The following is a 14,898-nucleotide window of genomic DNA, read 5'->3' as shown; positions in this document are numbered from 1 at the left end:
ATAATAACCGGCCAGTGCTCATATATAATAACCGGCCGCTGCTCATATATAATAACCGGCCGCTGCTCATATATAATAACCGGCCGCTGCTCATATATAATAACCGGCCGCTGCTCATATATAATAACCGGCCGGTGCTCATATATAATAACCGGCCGCTGCTCATATATAATAACCGGCCGCTGCTCATATATAATAACCGGCCGCTGCTCATATATAATAACCGGCCGCTGCTCATATATAATAACCGGCCGCTGCTCATATATAATAACCGGCCGCTGCTCATATATAATAACCGGCCAGTGCTCATATATAATAACCGGCCGCTGCTCATGTATAATAACCGGCCGCTGCTCATGTATAATAACCGGCCGCTGCTCATGTATAATAACCGGCCGCTGCTCATGTATAATAACCGGCCGCTGCTCATGTATAATAACCGGCCAGTGCTCATATATAATAACCGGCCGCTGCTCATATATAATAACCGTCCAGTGCTCATATATAATAACCGGCCAGTGCTCATGTATAATAACCGGCCAGTGCTCATATATAATAACCGGCCGCTGCTCATATATAATAACCGGCCGCTGCTCATATATAATAACCGGCCGCTGCTCATATATAATAACCGGCCAGTGCTCATATATAATAACCGGCCGCTGCTCATATATAATAACCGGCCGCTGCTCATATATAATAACCGGCCGCTGCTCATATATAATAACCGGCCGCTGCTCATATATAATAACCAGCCAGTGCTCATATATAATAACCGGCCAGTGCTCATATATAATAACCGGCCGCTGCTCATATATAATAACCGGCCGCTGCTCATATATAATAACCGGCCGCTGCTCATATATAATAACCGGCCGCTGCTCATATATAATAACCGGCCAGTGCTCATATATAATAACCGGCCGCTGCTCATATATAATAACCGGCCAGTGCTCATATATAATAACCGGCCAGTGCTCATATATAATAACCGGCCAGTGCTCATATATACTAACCGGCCGCTGCTCATATATAATAACCGGCCGCTGCTCATATATAATAACCGGCCGCTGCTCATATATAATAACCGGCCAGTGCTCATATATACTAACCGGCCGCTGCTCATATATAATAACCGGCCGGTGCTCATATATAATAACCGGCCAGTGCTCATATATAATAACCGGCCAATGCTCATATATAATAACCGGCCGCTGCTCATATATAATAACCGGCCAATGCTCATATATAATAACCGGCCGCTGCTCATATATAATAACCGGCCGCTGCTCATATATAATAACCGGCCGGTGCTCATATATAATAACCGGCCGCTGCTCATGTATAATAACCGGCCGCTGCTCATATATAATAACCGGCCGCTGCTCATATACAATAACCGGCCGGTGCTCATATATAATAACCGGCCGCTGCTCATATATAATAACCGGCCGCTGCTCATATATAATAACCGGCCGCTGCTCATATATAATAACCGGCCGCTGCTCATATATAATAACCAGCCGCTGCTCATGTATAATAACCGGCCGCTGCTCATGTATAATAACCGGCCAGTGCTCATGTATAATAACCGTCCAGTGCTCATATATAATAACCGGCCCCTGCTCATATATAATAACCGGCCGCTGCTCATATATAATAACCGGCCGCTGCTCATATATAATAACCGGCCGGTGCTCATATATAATAACCGGCCGCTGCTCATATATAATAACCGGCCGCTGCTCATATATAATAACCGGCCGCTGCTCATATATAATAACCGGCCGCTGCTCATATATAATAACCGGCCGCTGCTCATATATAATAACCGGCCGCTGCTCATATATAATAACCGGCCAGTGCTCATATATAATAACCGGCCGCTGCTCATATATAATAACCGGCCGCTGCTCATATATAATAACCGGCCAGTGCTCATATATAATAACCGGCCGCTGCTCATATATAATAACCGGCCAGTGCTCATATATAATAACCGGCCAGTGCTCATATATAATAACCGGGCAGTGCTCATGTATAATAACCGGCCGCTGCTCATATATAATAACCGGCCAGAGCTCATATATAATAACCGGCCAGTGCTCATATATAATAACCGGCCAGTGCTCATATATAATAACCGGCCGCTGCTCATATATAATAACCGGCCAGTGCTCATATATAATAACCAGCCAGTGCTCATATATAATAACCGTCCAGTGCTCATATATAATAACCGGCCAGTGCTCATATATAATAACCGGCCAGTGCTCATATATAATAACCGGCCAGTGCTCATATATAATAACCGGCCAGTGCTCATATATAATAACCGGCCGCTGCTCATATATAATAACCGGCCGCTGCTCATGTATAATAACCGGCCGCTGCTCATGTATAATAACCGGCCGCTGCTCATATATAATAACCGGCCAGTGCTCATATATAATAACCGGCCAGTGCTCATATATAATAACCAGCCTCTGCTCATATATAATAACCGGCCAGTGCTCATGTATAATAACCGGCCAGTGCTCATATATAATAACCGGCCGCTGCTCATATATAATAACCGGCCAGTGCTCATGTATAATAACCGGCCAGTGCTCATATATAATAACCGGCCGCTGCTCATATATAATAACCGGCCGCTGCTCATATATAATAACCGGCCGCTGCTCATATATAATAACCGGCCAGTGCTCATATATAATAACCGGCCGCTGCTCATATATAATAACCGGCCAGTGCTCATATATACTAACCGGCCGCTGCTCATATATAATAACCGGCCAGTGCTCATATATACTAACCGGCCGCTGCTCATATATAATAACCGGCCGGTGCTCATATATAATAACCGGCCAGTGCTCATATATAATAACCGGCCAATGCTCATATATAATAACCGTCCGCTGCTCATATATAATAACCGGCCGCTGCTCATATATAATAACCGGCCGCTGCTCATATATAATAACCGGCCGCTGCTCATATATAATAACCGGCCGGTGCTCATATATAATAACCGGCCGCTGCTCATGTATAATAACCGGCCGCTGCTCATATATAATAACCGGCCGCTGCTCATATATAATAACCGGCCGCTGCTCATATATAATAACCGGCCGCTGCTCATATATAATAACCGGCCGCTGCTCATATATAATAACCGGCCAGTGCTCATATATAATAACCGGCCGCTGCTCATGTATAATAACCGGCCGCTGCTCATGTATAATAACCGGCCAGTGCTCATATATAATAACCGGCCGCTGCTCATATATAATAACCGGCCAGTGCTCATATATAATAACCGGCCAGTGCTCATATATAATAACCGGCCGCTGCTCATATACAATAACCGGCCGGTGCTCATATATAATAACCGGCCGCTGCTCATATATAATAACCGGCCGCTGCTCATATATAATAACCGGCCGCTGCTCATATATAATAACCGGCCGCTGCTCATATATAATAACCGGCCGCTGCTCATATATAATAACCAGCCGCTGCTCATGTATAATAACCGGCCGCTGCTCATGTATAATAACCGGCCAGTGCTCATGTATAATAACCGTCCAGTGCTCATATATAATAACCGGCCCCTGCTCATATATAATAACCGGCCGCTGCTCATATATAATAACCGGCCGCTGCTCATATATAATAACCGGCCGGTGCTCATATATAATAACCGGCCGCTGCTCATATATAATAACCGGCCGCTGCTCATATATAATAACCGGCCGCTGCTCATATATAATAACCGGCCGCTGCTCATATATAATAACCGGCCGCTGCTCATATATAATAACCGGCCGCTGCTCATATATAATAACCGGCCAGTGCTCATATATAATAACCGGCCGCTGCTCATATATAATAACCGGCCGCTGCTCATATATAATAACCGGCCAGTGCTCATATATAATAACCGGCCGCTGCTCATATATAATAACCGGCCAGTGCTCATATATAATAACCGGCCAGTGCTCATATATAATAACCGGGCAGTGCTCATGTATAATAACCGGCCGCTGCTCATATATAATAACCGGCCAGAGCTCATATATAATAACCGGCCAGTGCTCATATATAATAACCGGCCAGTGCTCATATATAATAACCGGCCGCTGCTCATATATAATAACCGGCCAGTGCTCATATATAATAACCCGCCAGAGCTCATATATAATAACCGGCCGCTGCTCATATATAATAACCGGCCAGTGCTCATATATAATAACCGTCCAGTGCTCATATATAATAACCGGCCAGTGCTCATATATAATAACCGGCCAGTGCTCATATATAATAACCGGCCAGTGCTCATATATAATAACCGGCCAGTGCTCATATATAATAACCGGCCGCTGCTCATATATAATAACCGGCCGCTGCTCATGTATAATAACCGGCCGCTGCTCATGTATAATAACCGGCCGCTGCTCATATATAATAACCGGCCAGTGCTCATATATAATAACCGGCCAGTGCTCATATATAATAACCAGCCTCTGCTCATATATAATAACCGGCCAGTGCTCATGTATAATAACCGGCCAGTGCTCATATATAATAACCGGCCGCTGCTCATATATAATAACCGGCCAGTGCTCATGTATAATAACCGGCCAGTGCTCATATATAATAACCGGCCGCTGCTCATATATAATAACCGGCCGCTGCTCATGTATAATTTATTCCGTCCCCCGCGGTTATTGTACCTCGTGGTCCCGGCTCCTCGGCCCGGAGCAGGAGGTACAATAACAGCCGGGGCGGAATAATTCACAATCTGGCGCTGCTAAGAGGCGCAGGTGACGCCCCCCTGACCGCCTCCGGATAATTTACACATTTTTTCAAAGTAATTTTCTTTGCAGACGCACGTTACTGTTTCTTTATGTCGTAAGAACATTCCACTTAGCGCATAAAGAAACGGCGCGTAACGCTGGACGTCGCCCCCCCCCCCAGCCGTTGGCAACGGATTGGAATTGTTGGTGCAAAAAAATTTACAGAAACTGTGACTAAAAAGTCACAAAAATAACAGAAAGAATCCCCCCCGGATCTCCGGTACTGATCACCAATACACGAGATCCAGTCTGATCAGACAGATGCAACAACGTAACCAATGTGGATGATCGTCGTGGTGATCACTATTGTAGGGGGCGTGGCTTTCCGCCCGGCGATCCTTTCCTAATCTTACAGAACATTGGCAGTCTCTCGGTGATGTAAGGTGACGGCGCGGGTCGTACGATGTGTTGGGATCGGCGTCTCCGCCAGTTACCAGATGTGAGAGCGCAGTCACATGGTGATGGAGTATATGCAGGTCCTAAGTGGAAATGTACACTACACTACACTACAGTTCTGATTATATATAGGTACTTGTGTAACCGCTAGGGCTTTTTTCAGTTTCTCCACTAGTGGGGGAGTCACTCGCAGTGCCCTTGGTAGGGGATGGATACATTTCCACTTAGGACCTGCATATACTCCATACGAACTTGGGTTCTGCCCATCCATGGGTAGTGCCTGAGGCTTGTAACCCACATACTTTGGTGGTATTCTCTATAGTCTTTTTTTGGACATGTCTAGGTAGCCCACACTCTGTGGTTAGCAAGTTACTAGCCTGGTACTATGACTACGGTACCGTTGCCATACAGAACATACCTAATTATGACCCACGATTCGTTCTGCTGCGATATAATGTTATTGTCACACTCATCTTTAGTTCGCTACAAAAATAGCCATTAGGAGAACAAGCAGTGATCTGTTTATCCTATGCCAGTCAGGCTTTTCCTATGTTTTATGAGAACTATTGGCTGTGTTGGCACATACCCTTTTCCAAGATGGCGTCTCCATATGCCGTTATGCTTGTGCGCATGCGCGACATGCGCATTACAGCATCTGCTCTCCTTGACTTTTCACAGACATGCGCAGTAGCGCCTTATAGACGCGAATAGCGTCCATGTGTTAGACTACACCAGGAGGAGGTACCCATACAGGTGAACCATTAGAGCACTTTCCTGATATTATCTGTAATTTTTATGTAATGATTATATGATCGCTTATGAGCAATACCGCTGCACTAAGGTGAATTTATATGCTGTACTTATACATTGGATCACAACAGAATATGCACTGTATTATATGTATATACTGATCACTTATGTTTGTTTACTAATACTATGATGTCATCACTATGTGACTATAAATATCTCTGTATAACATGACACAATTGGCTTGACAAAGGCTGGAAAACAGCCGAAACGTCGCACGAGGTGGAATAAAAACCACATTTCTTTTTCACTATATGGAGTGCTGCCGTTTTTTCACTCTTATATTTCGTGGACTCTGCATGGGGAGAGTGCAGGATAGCACCCATAGTTCAATCTTCTCAAAGTGACTGTGCTGCTATTTTTTCTTGAATTTTAGATAGATAGATAGAGATAGATAGATAGATAGATAGATAGATAGATAGATAGGAGATAGATAGATAGATAGATAGATAGATAGATAGATAGGAGATAGATAGATAGATAGATAGATAGGAGATAGATAGATAGGAGATAGATAGATAGATAGGAGATAGATAGATAGATAGATAGGAGATAGATAGATAGGAGATAGATAGATATATAGATAGATAGATAGATAGATAGATAGATAGATAGATAGATAGATAGATATGAGATAGATAGATATATAGATAGATAGGAGATAGATAGATAGATAGATAGATGATAGATAGGAGATAGATAGGAGATAGATAGGAGATAGATAGGAGATAGATAGATAGATAGATAGATAGATATGAGATACATAGATAGGAGATAGATAGATAGATAGATAGATAGATAGATAGATAGATAGGAGATAGATAGGAGATAGATAGGAGATAGATAGGAGATAGATAGATAGATAGATAGATAGATAGATAGATAGATAGATAGGAGATAGATAGATAGATAGATAGATAGATAGATAGGAGATAGATAGATAGATAGATAGGAGATAGATAGGAGATAGATAGGAGATAGATAGATAGATAGATATGAGATACATAGATAGGAGATAGATAGATAGATAGATAGATAGATAGGAGATAGATAGATAGATAGATAGATAGATAGATAGATAGATAGATAGATAGATAGGAGATAGATGATAGATAGGAGATAGATAGATAGATAGATAGATAGGAGATAGATAGATAGATAGGAGATAGATAGGAGATAGATAGGAGATAGATAGATAGATAGATATGAGATACATAGATAGGAGATAGATAGATAGATAGATAGATAGATAGGAGATAGATAGATAGTTATGTGGAGATAGATAGATAGATAGATAGATAGATAGATAGATAGATAGATAGATAGATAGGAGATAGATAGATAGATATGTGGAGATAGATAGATAGATATGAGATAGATAGGAGATAGATAGGAGATAGATAGATAGATAGGAGATAGATAGATAGATAGATAGATATGAGATACATAGATAGGAGATAGATAGATAGATAGATATGAGATACATAGATAGGAGATAGATAGATAGATAGATAGATAGATAGATAGATAGATAGATAGATAGATAGATAGATAGATAGATAGGAGATAGATAGATAGATAGATAGATAGATAGATAGATAGGAGATAGATGATAGATAGGAGATAGATAGATAGATAGATAGGAGATAGATAGATAGATAGGAGATAGATAGGAGATAGATAGGAGATAGATAGATAGATAGATATGAGATACATAGATAGGAGATAGATAGATAGATAGATAGATAGATAGATAGATAGGAGATAGATAGATAGATATGTGGAGATAGATAGATAGATATGAGATAGATAGGAGATAGATAGGAGATAGATAGGAGATAGATAGATAGATAGATAGATATGAGATACATAGATAGGAGATAGATAGATAGATAGATAGATAGATAGATAGATAGATACAGGCAATCCCCGGGTTACATACAAGATAGGGACTGTAGGTTTGTTCTTAAGTTGAATTTGTATGCAAGTCAAAACTGTATATTTTATCATTGTAGTTCCCGACAATTTTTTTTTTTGCCCCAGTGACAATTGGAGTTTCAAATTTTTTTGCTGTAATAGGACCAAGAATTATCAATAAAGCTTCAATGCAGACAATTTTAAGCTGATTATTGCAGTCTGGGACTATTTTAAAGCATCCAAAGAGCTTCACCAGAGGTCACAGTGGGCAGAGGGGTCTGTCTGTAACTATGGGTTGTCTGTAAGTCGGGTGTCCTTAAGTAGGGGACCGCCTGTAGATAGATAGATAGATAGATAGGAGATAGATAGATAGATAGATAGGAGATAGATAGGAGATAGATAGATAGATAGATAGATAGATAGGAGATAGATAGATAGAAGATAGATAAATAGATAGATAGGAGATAGATAGAGAGATAGATAGATAGATAGATAGATAGATAGATAGATAGGAGATAGATAGATAGATAGATAGGAGATAGATAGATAGGAGATAGATAGATAGATAGATAGATAGATAGGAGATAGATAGATAGATAGATATGAGATACATAGATAGGAGATAGATAGATAGATAGATAGATAGATAGATAGGAGATAGATAGATAGATATGTGGAGATAGATAGATAGATAGATAGATAGGAGATAGATAGATAGGAGATAGATAGATAGATAGGAGATAGATAGATAGGAGATAGATAGATAGATAGATAGATAGGAGATAGATAGATAGATAGATAGATAGATAGGAGATAGATAGATAGATAGATAGATAGGAGATAGATAGATAGATAGATAGATAGGAGATAGATAGATAGATAGATAGATAGGAGATAGATAGATAGGAGATAGATAGATAGATAGATAGATAGATAGATAGGAGATAGATAGATAGATAGGAGATAGATAGATAGATAGATAGATAGGAGATAGATAGGAGATAGATAGATAGATAGATAGATAGATAGATAGGAGATAGATAGATAGATAGGAGATAGATAGATAGATAGATAGATAGATAGATAGATAGATAGATAGATAGATAGATAGATAGGAGATAGATAGATAGATAGGAGATAGATAGATAGGAGATAGATAGATAGATAGATAGATAGATAGGAGATAGATAGATAGATAGGAGATAGATAGATAGGAGATAGATAGATAGATAGATAGATAGATAGATAGGAGATAGATAGATAGATAGATAGATAGATAGATAGATAGATAGATAGATAGATAGGAGATAGATAGATAGATAGATAGATAGGAGATAGATAGATAGATAGATAGATAGATAGATAGGAGATAGATAGATAGATAGATAGATAGGAGATAGATAGATAGGAGATAGATAGATAGATAGATAGATAGATAGATAGGAGATAGATAGATAGATAGGAGATAGATAGATAGGAGATAGATAGATAGATAGATAGATAGGAGATAGATAGGAGATAGATAGATAGATAGATAGATAGGAGATAGATAGATAGATAGGAGATAGATAGATAGATAGATAGATAGATAGGAGATAGATAGATAGATAGGAGATAGATAGATAGATAGATAGATAGATAGATAGATAGATAGATAGATAGATATGTGGAGATAGATAGATAGATAGGAGATAGATAGGAGATAGATAGGAGATAGATAGATAGATAGATAGATATGAGATACATAGATAGGAGATAGATAGATAGATAGATAGATAGATACAGGCAATCCCCGGGTTACATACAAAATAGGGACTGTAGGTTTGTTCTTAAGTTGAATTTGTATGCAAGTCAAAACTGTATATTTTATCATTGTAGTTCCCGACAATTTTTTTTTTTGCCCCAGTGACAATTGGAGTTTCAAATTTTTTTGCTGTAATAGGACCAAGAATTATCAATAAAGCTTCAATGCAGACAATTTTAAGCTGATTATTGCAGTCTGGGACTATTTTAAAGCATCCAAAGAGCTTCACCAGAGGTCACAGTGGGCAGAGGGGTCTGTCTGTAACTATGGGTTGTCTGTAAGTCGGGTGTCCTTAAGTAGGGGACCGCCTGTAGATAGATAGATAGATAGATAGATAGATAGGAGATAGATAGATAGATAGATAGATAGGAGATAGATAGATAGATAGATATGAGATACATAGATAGGAGATATATAGATAGATAGATAGGAGATAGATAGGAGATAGATAGATAGATAGATAGATAGGAGATAGATAGATAGAAGATAGATAAATAGATAGATAGGAGATAGATAGAGAGATAGATAGATAGATAGATAGATAGGAGATAGATAGATAGATAGATAGGAGATAGATAGATAGGAGATAGATAGATAGATAGATAGATAGGAGATAGATAGATAGATAGATAGGAGATAGATAGGAGATAGATAGATAGATAGATAGATAGATAGATAGATAGGAGATAGATAGATAGATAGGAGATAGATAGATAGATAGATAGATAGGAGATAGATAGATAGATAGATAGGAGATAGATAGGAGATAGATAGATAGATAGATAGATAGATAGATAGATAGATAGATAGATAGGAGATAGATAGGAGATAGATAGATAGATAGATAGATAGATAGATAGATAGGAGATAGATAGATAGATAGGAGATAGATAGATAGATAGATAGATAGATAGGAGATAGATAGATAGATAGGAGATAGATAGATAGGAGATAGATAGATAGATAGATAGATAGATAGATAGGAGATAGATAGATAGATAGATAGATAGATAGATAGATAGATAGGAGATAGATAGATAGATAGATAGGAGATAGATAGATAGGAGATAGATAGATAGATAGATAGATAGATAGATAGATAGATAGATAGATAGGAGATAGATAGATAGATAGATAGGAGATAGATAGGAGATAGATAGGAGATAGATAGATAGATAGATAGATAGATAGATAGATAGATAGGAGATAGATAGATAGATAGGAGATAGATAGATAGATAGATAGATAGATAGATAGATAGATAGATAGGAGATAGATAGATAGATAGATAGATAGATAGGAGATAGATAGATAGATAGGAGATAGATAGATAGGAGATAGATAGATAGGAGATAGATAGATAGATAGGAGATAGATAGATAGATAGATAGGAGATAGATAGATAGATAGATAGATAGAGAGATAGATAGGAGATAGATAGATAGATAGGAGATAGATAGATAGATAGATAGATAGATAGGAGATAGATAGATAGATAGATATGAGATAGATAGATAGATAGATAGATAGATAGAAGATAGATAGATAGATAGAGAGATAGATAGGAGATAGATAGATAGATAGATAGATAGATAGGAGATAGATAGATAGATAGATATGAGATAGATAGATAGATAGATAGATAGATAGATAGATAGATAGATAGATAGAGAGATAGATAGGAGATAGATAGATAGATAGATAGGAGATAGATAGATAGATAGATAGATAGATAGGAGATAGATAGATAGATAGATAGATAGATAGGAGATAGATAGATAGATAGATAGATAGATAGATAGATAGGAGATAGATAGATAGATAGATAGATAGATAGATAGATAGATAGATAAATAGATAGATAGGAGATAGATAGATAGATAGATAGATAGATAGATAGATAGGAGATAGATAGATAGATAGATAGATAGGAGATAGATAGATAGATAGATAGATAGATAGATAGATAGATAAATAGATAGATAGGAGATAGATAGATAGATAGATAGATAGATAGGAGATAGATAGATAGATAGATAGGAGATAGATAGATAGATAGATAGATAGGAGATAGATAGATAGATAGATAGATAGATAGATAGATAGATAGATAGATAGGAGATAGATAGATAGATAGGAGATAGATAGATAGACAGATAGATAGGAGATAGATAGATTTGAAAACAGAAGTTTCCATTCACTATATGAAAATTTTATTACTTTCTGCAAAGTCAAAAGTTTACATTCAGTAAGATCTCTCTGCCTTTAAACAATGGGACAACCCACACGATGATATTATGTCTTTGGAAGCTTCTGGCTTATTGGCAACATATGAGTTAATTAGAGAGACACCTGTGGATGTATTTGAAGGCACACCTGAAACACACTGCTCCTTTGTGTAACATCATGGCAAGTTCTAAAGAAATCAGCCAAGATATCAGGAGAATTGTGGACTTGCACCCAAGGATGAACCAGACCTGTGCACATTTCAGAAAGCCTCATTCATCTGTGCAAACAATTCTACACGACTACAAACAAGACAGAAGTGTCCATCCAGCCGTCCTCCCGCTCAGAAAGGAGACGGCTTCTGTGTCACAGAGATAAACCCAAGAACAATATCCAGAGACCTTGAGAAGATGCTGAAGCCGGTGAGGGTCATTATCCACGAGGGCTGAGAGACATTAATAAAAAGCAAATGCACAGAAACAAAGTAAAATAAAAAAGTGATAAAAATGACTTAATAATTATCTCTCTCGTTTTCTGGTATTTGGCAAATATTAATAATTTTAGTTCCTAATTCACCTAAAACTAGAAAGGTTTCACCTCATTCAGTCTGATGTGTAATAGATAGATGAATAGATATGAGAAAGATCGATTCCTCCCACCATAAAGCCTGGTAACAGCAGGAGGGACCCAAACCCATCCGGACCCCAACAGGAACCAATCACAGACAAAAGCAAAAACCATGGCAACGGGAGGAACCTGTCAGTGACCGGAGGACCACCAGCTGCCAGAGTCTACAGACCCAAACCTGGAGACAGGGGCGTAACCTGAGGGGGGCAGAAGGTCTTAGAGGCCTAGGGGGCCCGTATGGTGTAACTTTCCTATATGAGGCGACTGGTACTAAAAACAATACATTATAATTGGGGGTCCGACCCCAGAGACCCCCGGATCCTGAGCCGCTATAGACTGAGCACAACCTGCCATGGAGTCCGGGCGGCACAGACAGACGTATGTCCCCAGGGAGAGCCGACTGTGCCAACAGCGCCAGGACCAGGAGGCACGGAGGACGAGCACCGAGGACTTCCTGCTACACTGCTCCAAATACTCAGCCACATGATACCATGGACTTCTATGACCCCCCCCCCCCCACCTCATCTCCCACAATCCCCTGTTCTCCAAATGCTTTGGAATGCTGATTAGTATTTTGTCCTGCCAATAAAGCTTTGTGAAATGGAATACGATAGATCCCGGACATATCTCATAAGCTCATCAATCATAATAACAGGAATGAGGCCGCGGAGCGATAGCGCCGGCGTCTTACCGTTATGTGCGATGTCCTGGCGATGTCATAGGGGGGGGGGGGGGGCAGATAATTCTCCACTTCTGGCAGGTTCCTTATATCCTGAAGAGAAGAAGAAGAGACTGACATCACTATAGGCTACGGCTGCCCTCCATATCATCTATAGACCCCCCCCGGGCACTGGACCCACTCATCCGCACAGCGCCGGACCCCCACACATACAGAATCCGGGACGCTGTCTCTTTAAATTATTTAGATGTCTCTGAGTGAGAGAAAAGGAGGTCAATGATAGAAGTCTGTGCACAGGGTGAGGGTGTGATGTGACCCCCTGCGACCCAGCAAGTACCTTAATACCATTATACTCCACTCACAGCCAGAGCTGCTGCAAGTCACACAGGCACACAGCTGACAGATTCCACTGTCGCTGCAGCTCTGGTTGTGAATCTCCAGATACCGGCTTGTTACACCCTCATCCGACCCAGTCCTGCTCCAAGGCTGCTACATTGTACCTGCACTGATACATTGTAACAAACACAAGATTAGAGATGTATAAGGAGAAGAGTCATTGCCCTCAACTCCCTGAATGATGAGACGCAGATACGGAACACAAAACACAACAGGAAAGATCAATCTGTACCAAACCCTCAGCGAGACGCAGGTCCTGGTAAAAACAAGAGAAGATGCCCAGAGGTGGAGCTGAGGATGGACCACCCAAGGACACCGGTACCTTACAGACAGTGCGGATTTGTCCCAGTTATGGTTGGCCTTGTCCATGTAACCTGTGACCTCTCAGAGGATAATATCAAACATGGGAGGAACAAACCCAAATGTTGTGGCAGTTTCTACCCCTCATGCCACTGCCCTGTCACCGGGAGGGGTGTTATGGACCCTGGTATGGCCCTGCGCTGTGGCACCTGGGGTTGATATTGGGGGTCAGCTGAGATGGTTCCCACTTACTAATATAACTTCTCATCCTCCCATCTATCATCGCAATCATCATTCCCAACCCACAAAGATCAGCAGTCACATGAGGAAAGGGAACCGCGATGGGCACCAACTCCAGCCCCGAGCCCATGTCGGCCCCAGTATTGGGATCATCGTCCAATTATTAGTGGAGGTGAAGTATTTAGACACTCAGTTTGGTTGATCCTTGTGTCCTCTCACCATCGTCTACCAATTTTGGCTTCATTCACTGGTTCACTCCTCATTTTCCGGAATTTTCTGTACCTTCTTCTAGACGTATCCTCCCCTGTGCCCCCTGGTTATTCTTGTGGCCTTCTCCACCCTTCCTGGTTCTGTACCAGCAGGTCCACCCCATGCACATTCCTCCATCAGAGCGACGCGGGTCCGCCCGTCTCCGGTTCAGGGTCGCTTTCGCCTTTTTATCTTGAGGAATCCATAAAAGTGACATTATCCACAATTACTCAGCATTTGATCATTAAACCCCCGGACGTGTAACCGATTCCAGATTAGGACGACCTCGGGGGCTTTTTGTGCATAAACGCTGGAACCAGACGATTAGGGGCCAATTAACAGAATTTAATTGCGTAATTATACAAGAGCAGAAGGAGCGGCTGGTGCAGGGACGTGGC

The 14,898-nt window shown here is 40.3% G+C and overlaps 1 protein-coding gene across 7 annotated transcripts in view; it reads right to left on the bottom strand.

The window, feature by feature from the left end:
• Positions 1 to 14,898, bottom strand: part of CNTFR (ciliary neurotrophic factor receptor) — a 313,015-nt gene that overhangs the window by 201,348 nt on the left and 96,769 nt on the right. For 5 of the 7 annotated variants that reach the window (XM_072132724.1, XM_072132727.1, XM_072132728.1 and 2 more), the window contains exon 2: positions 13,328 to 13,408. The exons of the other annotated variants lie outside the window; for them this stretch is intronic. The gene's annotated coding sequence lies outside the window, so the exon portion shown is untranslated. The remainder of the gene's footprint in view (positions 1 to 13,327; positions 13,409 to 14,898) is intronic. 7 annotated transcript variants of the gene reach the window in all.

The sequence above is a fragment of the Engystomops pustulosus genome, chromosome 1 (assembly GCF_040894005.1).
Source record: "Engystomops pustulosus chromosome 1, aEngPut4.maternal, whole genome shotgun sequence".
In the NCBI taxonomy this organism is placed as follows: domain Eukaryota; kingdom Metazoa; phylum Chordata; class Amphibia; order Anura; family Leptodactylidae; genus Engystomops; species Engystomops pustulosus.
The sequence above is the reverse complement of the archived record's forward strand: the minus strand, read 5'-3'. Positions and strand labels throughout refer to the sequence as shown.